At 47.3% G+C, this 8,737-nt stretch overlaps 1 protein-coding gene across 3 annotated transcripts in view; it reads right to left on the bottom strand.

Moving 5' to 3' along the window:
• LOC108627037 (uncharacterized) overlaps window positions 1–8,737 on the bottom strand; it is a 159,991-nt gene that overhangs the window by 54,325 nt on the left and 96,929 nt on the right. The window contains exon 1 of one of the 3 annotated variants that reach the window (XM_018028059.2): window positions 8,314–8,553. The exons of the other annotated variants lie outside the window; for them this stretch is intronic. The gene's annotated coding sequence lies outside the window, so the exon portion shown is untranslated. Of the gene's footprint in view, window positions 1–8,313; window positions 8,554–8,737 lie in introns of those variants that run through there. 3 annotated transcript variants of the gene reach the window in all.

The raw sequence follows: 8,737 nt of genomic DNA, 5'->3' as shown, positions 1-8,737 counted from the left end.
GAATATTTCCTTCTATACTTTTTAGCACGTAACTATTTATTATTAGCATTGTTCTTCCGACGTCTGATTTTTTTTTAATTATAGGAAATGCGTTTTTCTAAGATACATAAACGTTTGGGATTGACTGTATAGCCAATACATCTTTAAGAAAGAATTCTGGTTTTCAGAAGTGTGACCGTTTTTCCCCGTGACCAGGTAAGAGATCGCTAAGCTCCTAACGCGATAATGACATTATCGGGTTCAGCGTTTACCGAAGCCTAGCCGGGGTGCGAGCTGTAATTTGTCGAGAGCGTATCGGCGGGAGATCGAGAGATCGGTAGCCGAGGTGAAAGTATCTGTCTTGGAAGCGAGATGATCAAGATAAAGGAGGCAAGAGAGCCGTCCCTTTTTCCATCTGCCGATGACGGTCAGAAAAATTTTAATGGGATTCCCTGGACCCATTGTGCTCGGGAAGACGCTGAGTCCTTTCATAACCCGGCTCTTTGTTTTACACTCGTTTCATTATTTCTGTCTATAGTTCGGGCGCATGATACGAAAAATAATTCTACCTTAAATCCGTCTTAAAACGTGTTTTACCACGTTTCCCATAAAAAAGAGTCTGTGCTCTTCGGATCAGCGTTTGTGTACACGTTCGGGTCGAATAACAATGGCATCCACGATAAAGCACGAGGAATCGGGGTCCCGAGCCACGATGCTTAGCGGAAATTTATGCATAGCCCGGCGCATTCCCTCGGATTGGCCACGTTCGTGCGCGATCCTCCTTCTTTTATCCCCGCGAAGTCGCAATTTGTAGGACGTAATAAACATAGAGACGCGCGCTTCCTGTTTACGAACGAGCTGCGTAAAATTTTTTACAGCGAATGGCCTGCGACGTAACGCCCGATAACGTTTGCGCCACTCTTTTATAGTGGTTTTAAAAAAACGTTGTGAAAGAAGAAAAAGTGGCTTTTCAAAATTAACGCGATCCCCAGAGTCCGCCGGCCCTTGAATATTATAATACCTGTTTTTTTTCCCCGAGTAAACGTTTTCCGGTCGAAGGAGAGATAATTGTTTGGTATAATGATTGTACCACGGTAATTGGAATTCCGGCGCCGCGAACGTTTCCGCGGTACGAAATAATATTTCTTTCCTGCGTTCTATCTTGCACGTAGAAAAAAAAGGGGAAGGGCAGGGTGTAGTTCGGGAGAACAGAAATGGCGAGCCGAAACAAAGGGAGAGGAAACGGTATAATTGTAACGGGGCATTGCCGTCGGCAGGAACGGCAGCCAACGCAAAAAGTATTTACGTACTTCATACCGAAACGAGCAACGCGCATTCTAACGATACATTTGTTTGATTACTACCGTCGATGATACTCGTCCATCGGCGTCGACCGAACTCATCATCGAATATGGGATTTGGTAATGGGAATAATAATGGAAAGTGGAAACCGTTGATATCGGACGAAAAAGGGGTTGCTTAATAAATAGCCGTTGCGTGAGCTCGGATAATAGACACACCCTGCGAACGAGCCACGCGACCGGTGAAAGTGTACCGGTGTCCTCGAACCGGTCGTCTAGCACCGTAATTACCGGTTTCGCGTGTTAATGTCTTCATGAGGAACGGTGAATAAGTGTGGGGTGCCTACCGGTTTGCCACATGGCACCGTTTTCCCGAAAATAAGACGTTCGGTCGGCGAGGGGAGCCGTTGCGTCTCTATCAGGGAATTAGAGTGGGATCGAGCCGATCGGAATAATTGCACGCTCCGTTTCGCCTCGTATCGAACGGGTGATCGCGTTCCAACGGCCAATTAATAACTCCTATCTCTTACCACGTACAGTCACCGTAAAAAGTTTCCAACTTCGGCGAATTAAACCAATCAATTCTCGAACGATAATTACAATGGAAAGAATATTTTCGCGGTTACATTAAATTAATTGAAAGATTAGAGTAAATCTTTGAATCGAAGATCGCTCGAAATTTTTGGTTTATCATATACGCGTTTCTGACACATTCGTTACTTACGATACGAGCGAGGAGAGATTTTTAACTCACCTGGAACAGAAAAAGAGATACTTTCGTTATTGATCAATTGTGTAATTATGAAACATCGTTATAAAAAATTTTGTTTCAACATTTCGCGTCGGCCGCAGGAATCTCTTGAAAAGGTCTCGCAACATTATCTTATTAATCGGACATAAATTATGGTATTGCGGTGGGATTGTTGAAACCTCATCAACGTTTCCCGCTATGGTGAAAAATTCACGAGCATAACCGAGGTAGTTTGGAACGGGCGTCCGCAGCGGATAGGAATATTAGAGGGGAACCCTAGTTAATTCAGCTCGTTCTGCGGGCGGCTTGCACAGCCGCGCTCGATAGGTAGCTGCTAAAGCTAGCGCGAGAGTTGGCCACGCGGGTAAACACGAGCGTACGCTTGTCGCGTGGCTCCGGGCAACGTCTGTCTTCCGAGTCAGTGACCCTAGCGGTTCTTCGAATGTATCGGCAAGTTCACTCGCGGAACTTTGACAAATCAAGCACTTGCACACAATTTAAATGAATAGAATAAAATATTAAAAGCCTCGTGTTGAGAGGATCTTCTGTTCTCAGCATCTGTGACCATGACACGACGTTCTATCCATAGATACTGGATACAACATCGTACATTGTAAGAGTACCGTTTAGGCATAATAAATAACACATACTTTTAATGCAATTCTGATACTTGCTGCTGAAAACTGATGGCAAATATTTGATCGTCGATTCGTGACAAGAGTAAGCTGCGCGTTAATCGGATTGGCGATGGTTTCCAGACGGGAAAATTCTATTTTGCGTTCACCGATTCGCAAATATAAATCGCGCAAAGGGAAGACAGGCCGGGCTAGGAGGCAAGTAAAAACAGAGGATATCTCCAGAGGAGAGACACAACAGGGTAGACGTTGTACGTATCGGGAGCCAGCCCGGTCTTTGTCAATAAGGGATCCTTTCACGGTCGACGGGACGCGACGGAAGATTTAAAGATGCGAGCGAGGAGGTGGAGGAGATGGAGGAGAGGCCTGTCCTTTCCGACGGGCTTTGTCCCCGAGACTCCCCCTCCGCCTCCTCCAGCTCGCGAGGATAGATATTCCTTCGCCTTCGGAATAACAGCCGCGGAAATGTTCGCTCGGGCATGACCAAGAACGGACGATTAATCGAATTACACTTCCCTTTGCGATTTTTCCTTCGAGATTTCGCGCAGATTCGAAAGCCGATCAAATATGCGTAGCGAAGCCGAAAGCTCCGGGAAAGCTTCTTACCGGGGAGAGAAATATGAATTCACCTATAAGAGACGCTCGAACGAAATTTCACGGGACTCAGTTAATAAAGTTTTTCTCCGAACTTTTCCATCACGCTCGTATTTTTCAGCGGGTCTAAAACAAATCTTCCGGCCGCGAATTACGGTTCGATTTTCCCGGAGATACCTAGAATTGCTCTCAGAAATATGCGACTCCCTCTAAATGACGTGCTGTACTCTGCGTTTCCATTCCTCTCGGTTAAGAAACTTTTCGCGCTGTTCTTCCGTCTCCGTCTTCCAATTCCCGTCCCCAATCATCCTTTTCCACCGCGATAAGGAGACAACGAGTTTTCGCCGAGTTTCTTTTTTCTATTTCTCCTCGTTGTTTCGCGGCGTAAACCGGATTTCCGTCCGTAAACAGGACATACGACCGTCTTCCCTCGAATTATCCGCTCCGGGGAACCGCGGCAACGAATTCGCGAGTTTCTGATTGCGCGATAACGAATCGTACATTAGAAACTGCGGATTGCTTTTTCAGAATATCTCTCTAAATGAATTCGTACAACAAATAAATCTACGTATCCGTCGAGTGAATGCGAATGAATCTATTTTCAGATTGATTCGATTCAACTCGTTATTCGTTAGCTGAATTTGGCACGAGGAAATATGGTTTATTCCGGGTTTAGCGTTGCTACTAGATCCCCGAGGTTGTTTGAAATTCCACGGGGATATCGGTGTTACGACGTTGTAATAACCGGCGGCGCGTATTGTCGGGGCGTGCGTGAGCGAGTTACCTGCGATGCGAGTCGCGTCACGATTTCTGGGATTAGTTGCGCCGCGGTGTAAGATTCCGTCTGGGAAGTTCGGCTACAATTCTAGCAGGGTATCACAAAAGGAAGCCCGTGAAATAGAAATAAATAACTGGAATCAAAGATCGTTTGAAATTCTCCAGCTATTGAACGAAGGCGGAGGGCTCGGACGGGTCGTTGTCAAGCCTTTCGTGGAACGGACACGGCGAGGCGCGTAGCAAACATTAATCCCATTGTCTTCCCCTCGAACCGAGAAACCACGCGGGTCTTCTTCTTCCCACTGGAACGAAGACGTACGCGCGTCTCGAAGCGAATATACGCGAGTTACTCGCGGACTGGTAGCCCGGGATGCGTGTCGACACGAACGGCAACGATATTAGGCTGATGTTAACATTCCCCGCGCGCGCAGTCCGGAACAACAATGATACTAAGCGCTTCTGCTCCAGGGAGCAGTTGCCTTGTTCTACTTGAAACTTTCGCTGAAACAGCACGGGAATTTCCAATGCGATTACACCGGCGCGGCTCTTATTAAGAATGCTGCTTACGCTTTTTTCCCTTCGCCGACGAGAGATTAATTGTAAGAACGGAATCGTGATTCGCAAGATTTTTGTCCCGGTCTTTTCCAAGTCTGAACGGGAGAAATACTGCGGCCAAGCCTGAAACTCACATCAGTCCCCTGGTCCTGCGCCCGCTTACTTATGTATGAAAGCTACGCGGAGGCCTTCCATCCCTTACTTTCGATCCCCGGCCACCCTTGTGCAAACTTCTACGTTATTCATACGTCGCGATGAACGATGGGTATCTGACCACTTTCGGACTCGAAGCGAAACCTTGGCCGAATCACAGATTTCAAGCCCTTAATACACAGTGTGATTTTTGTTATTTATATCAACTGTACTATAAGTTCGATTCTCAAACGGAAATAATGCAATTGGAATAACGATAGCAATCGGCCGATCGATCGGTGAGAAAAGTGTAAGGGGAGAAACACTTCCCTTACATTGTCCAGGAACTGGGGAAGAGGAAGAGAAAGTGGCGTTCTGGATAGGGAAGAGGAACCGTGCTATATACAGTTAGCCGCAAAAGTGCATTAGCGCCGGACGTCTAGCCGGAAGTAACGGCTCGTGATAACGTTTCTCGAGAACTGCTGGCGAACTTACGGTATGCGTTCCACAACTAGTGGTGTATGCTCTCGAACGAAACCAATCTCAAGACAAGCTCTCGTCTCTCCCATTCTATCCCGGGCAATTGTAGATAGAAGATGTAATAAATTTCGAGTAAAAGCAAGCCGAGTACGTGTAAAACGACAATTTGATTTTGCAAATTAGCCAGAAGGTACGCGAACCGTATTCGGCCGGGGAGGGCAATCGGTTCAGGCGACGCAGGGACCGCAACAGAAAGGGAGAGAAAACGAGCCACGGAGCAGAAGCCAAATGCCTGTCGCGTTCGCGGGGGGATGCTCAGATCGAAAGAAGGGGGGGAAGAAAGAATAAACGGTAGCAACGCACTGTAAGAAGAAGAAGAAGAGGAGGAGGAAGAAGGAGTAGCGCGGTGGGATAAGCGGAGAGCAACGTTGCCGCCGGACAGAGTGAATTATGGGACAATTAGTTCCGGCAGATATATAAGACTCAGACACAGAGCCCGGCCGTTCTGTCTTCTTCCTTCCTTTCCTCGTCGACGATTCCCCTGCCAAGAGGGTAGCTCCCGGTCTTAGGGGACGGAGCTTTCGCGTTCGGTGTCCACGCGGAGAAGCCAAGAAAAGAGACTGGACGACTCATTAACCACCGTGCTCTCCCCGGCTTTCTTTGTGTCTGCCGACCCTTCCCGCGTTTTCCACCTTTCCCCATACCCGTCTCCGCGAGCTTCTTACTGGCCTTTCTTCGTTCTTCCGCGTCTCTTAAGAGTACGTAAAAAGTAACGCTCGTCCTACCATTATCAATAGCCCTTTACACAAAACGAGACTATAGTCAGGAGAATTTGTAGGAAATCGGGTCGTGCAAATATAGAGGGTTGCGCGAAACGTGCAGAGTTTTGGAAGAAAACGGTTCGACCGCCCGGAAACGGCTAAATTTATGCATCGGATTAAAGCCGGATCGAATGTTTGCTCGCGTAGCTTCCCGAGCTAATGGAACGCGATTGCTTCCTGACATCTGGTAAAGCCGCTTTGACGATTCGTCCGTCCGACGAACGATATTTTACCCGCTTCTGTTCGGACTCATTGATTTTTCATTGGGAATGCGCTTCCACTGACCGATGTATAATCTTTGATTAATAAAAGCTCTATACCGTCGCTTTTTCGACCATAATGGATGACGCGTGTCAATGAGGGAGCGTTTTGATATCTAACCGGCCCGCGGAACTACAAACGAGATTCCACTCGTTCTCTTTTCTGTCTGTTCGCAATAAGAGAAAAGCTCGTATAGCTCGTTAATAGGACGCACCTCCGGTTCGGGGGTGGCTGCTGATTAATGGCCGCGCTAATCAAATAAACAATCCTACATCTGTCGACCGAATGTGTTACCAAGCTTCGGGTGTATCGCCCTCCCTAATTCCTCCCTGGCTCGAAAGAAGCCACGGTCGGATCCGAAAGAAACCGCGGGGAAAAACGGTTACCGAGTGACAATTAGAAGGATTAATGATTCCGTCGCGACGTCGTTCGACGTGCTCGTCTAGCGGCGTTTGTCATCTTCCATTGGAAGCGGTGGAGGCAACAGGAACGCGCATTGTCGCGATTAGACGGAACACGGGTACCGGCTACCGTTCATAAATCAACGTTCCTTCCGCTGAACGCCGACAGCCCACCTTGGCTTGTCACCGGCTACCAGTTATTGTTGTGCTCGGACCTTGGAACAAGCCACCGCGCGTCGCGTCGATTGAAACACGCCCCCGCTTCAGTAGATTCAGACATTGCATATTCAACAGTTGCTTCATTTTCAGCTAGTCTATGGAAATAGACAATTGATCTGTTCTCGTTCTTGACAATAAATATACTCTACGTGTTTAACAAGTTCGAATACATTGATCAAACGTGTTCCTTGTCGCATAAATCGTCGCGGTCGCGTCGCACTAACAATAAGAGGGACGAGTTTCACGTTTACGTCACGGAACTGGCTCGAGCATCGAGGTAAATGGCCCGTTATCACACTCGGACTTTATCTAGAACGCGAACGAGTCACGAAGATTCCAGGAATCGGACGATTATCGATGATTTTTCAAACGAATCGAGGACATTACAAATATTTCGTTTTCACACTGAACGCGTTTGTCGGCAAATAAAATTGATTCGACGCTGGTAAATGGGACGATTCTCGATGTGTAAAAGACTCGACGTCTCCGTTGGCGTAACGAAATTACCACGGGGCACGTTCCGCTCGGATTCAAAGTAGATTTATGAACGAGAGACGACGATACGGGAGCTGTTGAGAACTTGTTTCAAAGTGAATAACCGCGAGGCGGATGCCGAATTTTAAACCGTGCCAATTTGAATCGTATCCAAAAGATTTTCGCGAGTTACGTTTTATAGCTGTCAACGATCGAATCTACCGACGATAATATAAAACGTAGGAGGAATGATTGATCGGCACGTGGAAACACAGGGCTGTACTGTCCAGCTGTCTGAGTCGTGTCACGGTTAGTTACGCGTACACGGGTTCGGCTATTCGAGATGATCGCCTTAAATAACTTCTCCGGCCCGGCACGTTCCACATTCTACACGTATTCCACTGACATCGCGACATTTGTTTCCCCGGAACATTATTGAGAATATAGTCCGCTCTATTTTGTCCACGTCACGTGTCGGGCGTACGAAGATGGTAAACTGTTCGATGATCGTTGGAAGATATTTCTCGCGATCGACAATCCAACGTGCGAAAAGTTTTTGATGGAAAACTAGTGCGTTGAAAAATGTTAAAACTGCTATTGCATATCCAATTGAATGTACATAGCAATAAACTATTCATTCCCCAAGGATTTTAATCTAATATTATATGTAACATTTTGTCCGGGTTAGTCCGTTCGGTCGAGTGCTATTTCCGTGACAAGAGGAACTCGCCTAACCGTGTCGTACAATTTAGTAATGAACGTTGTAACGACTGATCGGAGCTATTTGCGTGGGCGTCGGCATCGGCGACACTCGCACCGGGAATCATGGAATAATGTATTGGTGTTCCGACGAGGTGATTTGTAAACGTATCTCAACTGTTAGCCAAACGAGCTATTAACTAATACTTGATATTTCAAACAGAATCTGCTTACATTTTTCAATTCTTCGTACTTGCAGTTTTAAACGGTCTGATAAACCGAGGTATTGACCGTGAAGAGTCCGATTGTTTTTCAATCCCTCGACGACGAATCGTTGAACATTCTGACGAAACAACGAAACAGCCGTCTAAACAAGCGCGGGTCCAAACAAGCGTGATGGAATTAACTGGTAGGACAATGAGGAGCGCGTTGAAGGGGATTAACGTCGCGAGCTGGCTTGGAGCAGCTTGCCGGTGACACTGTTGGCTAAATATACGACGGTTAAAATCGGAGTAGCGCTCGCGCGCCGCCTCGCTCGCGCGTACTGCGGCGCGCGAGTACAATAAGTGAGTAAATACACGCGGCGAGGTCCTTGCGGCCAAGCAGAGTGACTGGCGAGGACGAGATACACTCGACTCGGTTCCCGTTCCGCTCCAAC

Source organism: Ceratina calcarata, unplaced genomic scaffold, assembly GCF_001652005.2.
Source record: "Ceratina calcarata isolate Rehan_Ccalc_2016 unplaced genomic scaffold, ASM165200v1 scaffold436.2, whole genome shotgun sequence".
Classification (NCBI taxonomy): Eukaryota; Metazoa; Arthropoda; class Insecta; order Hymenoptera; family Apidae; genus Ceratina; species Ceratina calcarata.
This window is presented reverse-complemented; position numbering and strand designations above follow the sequence as displayed.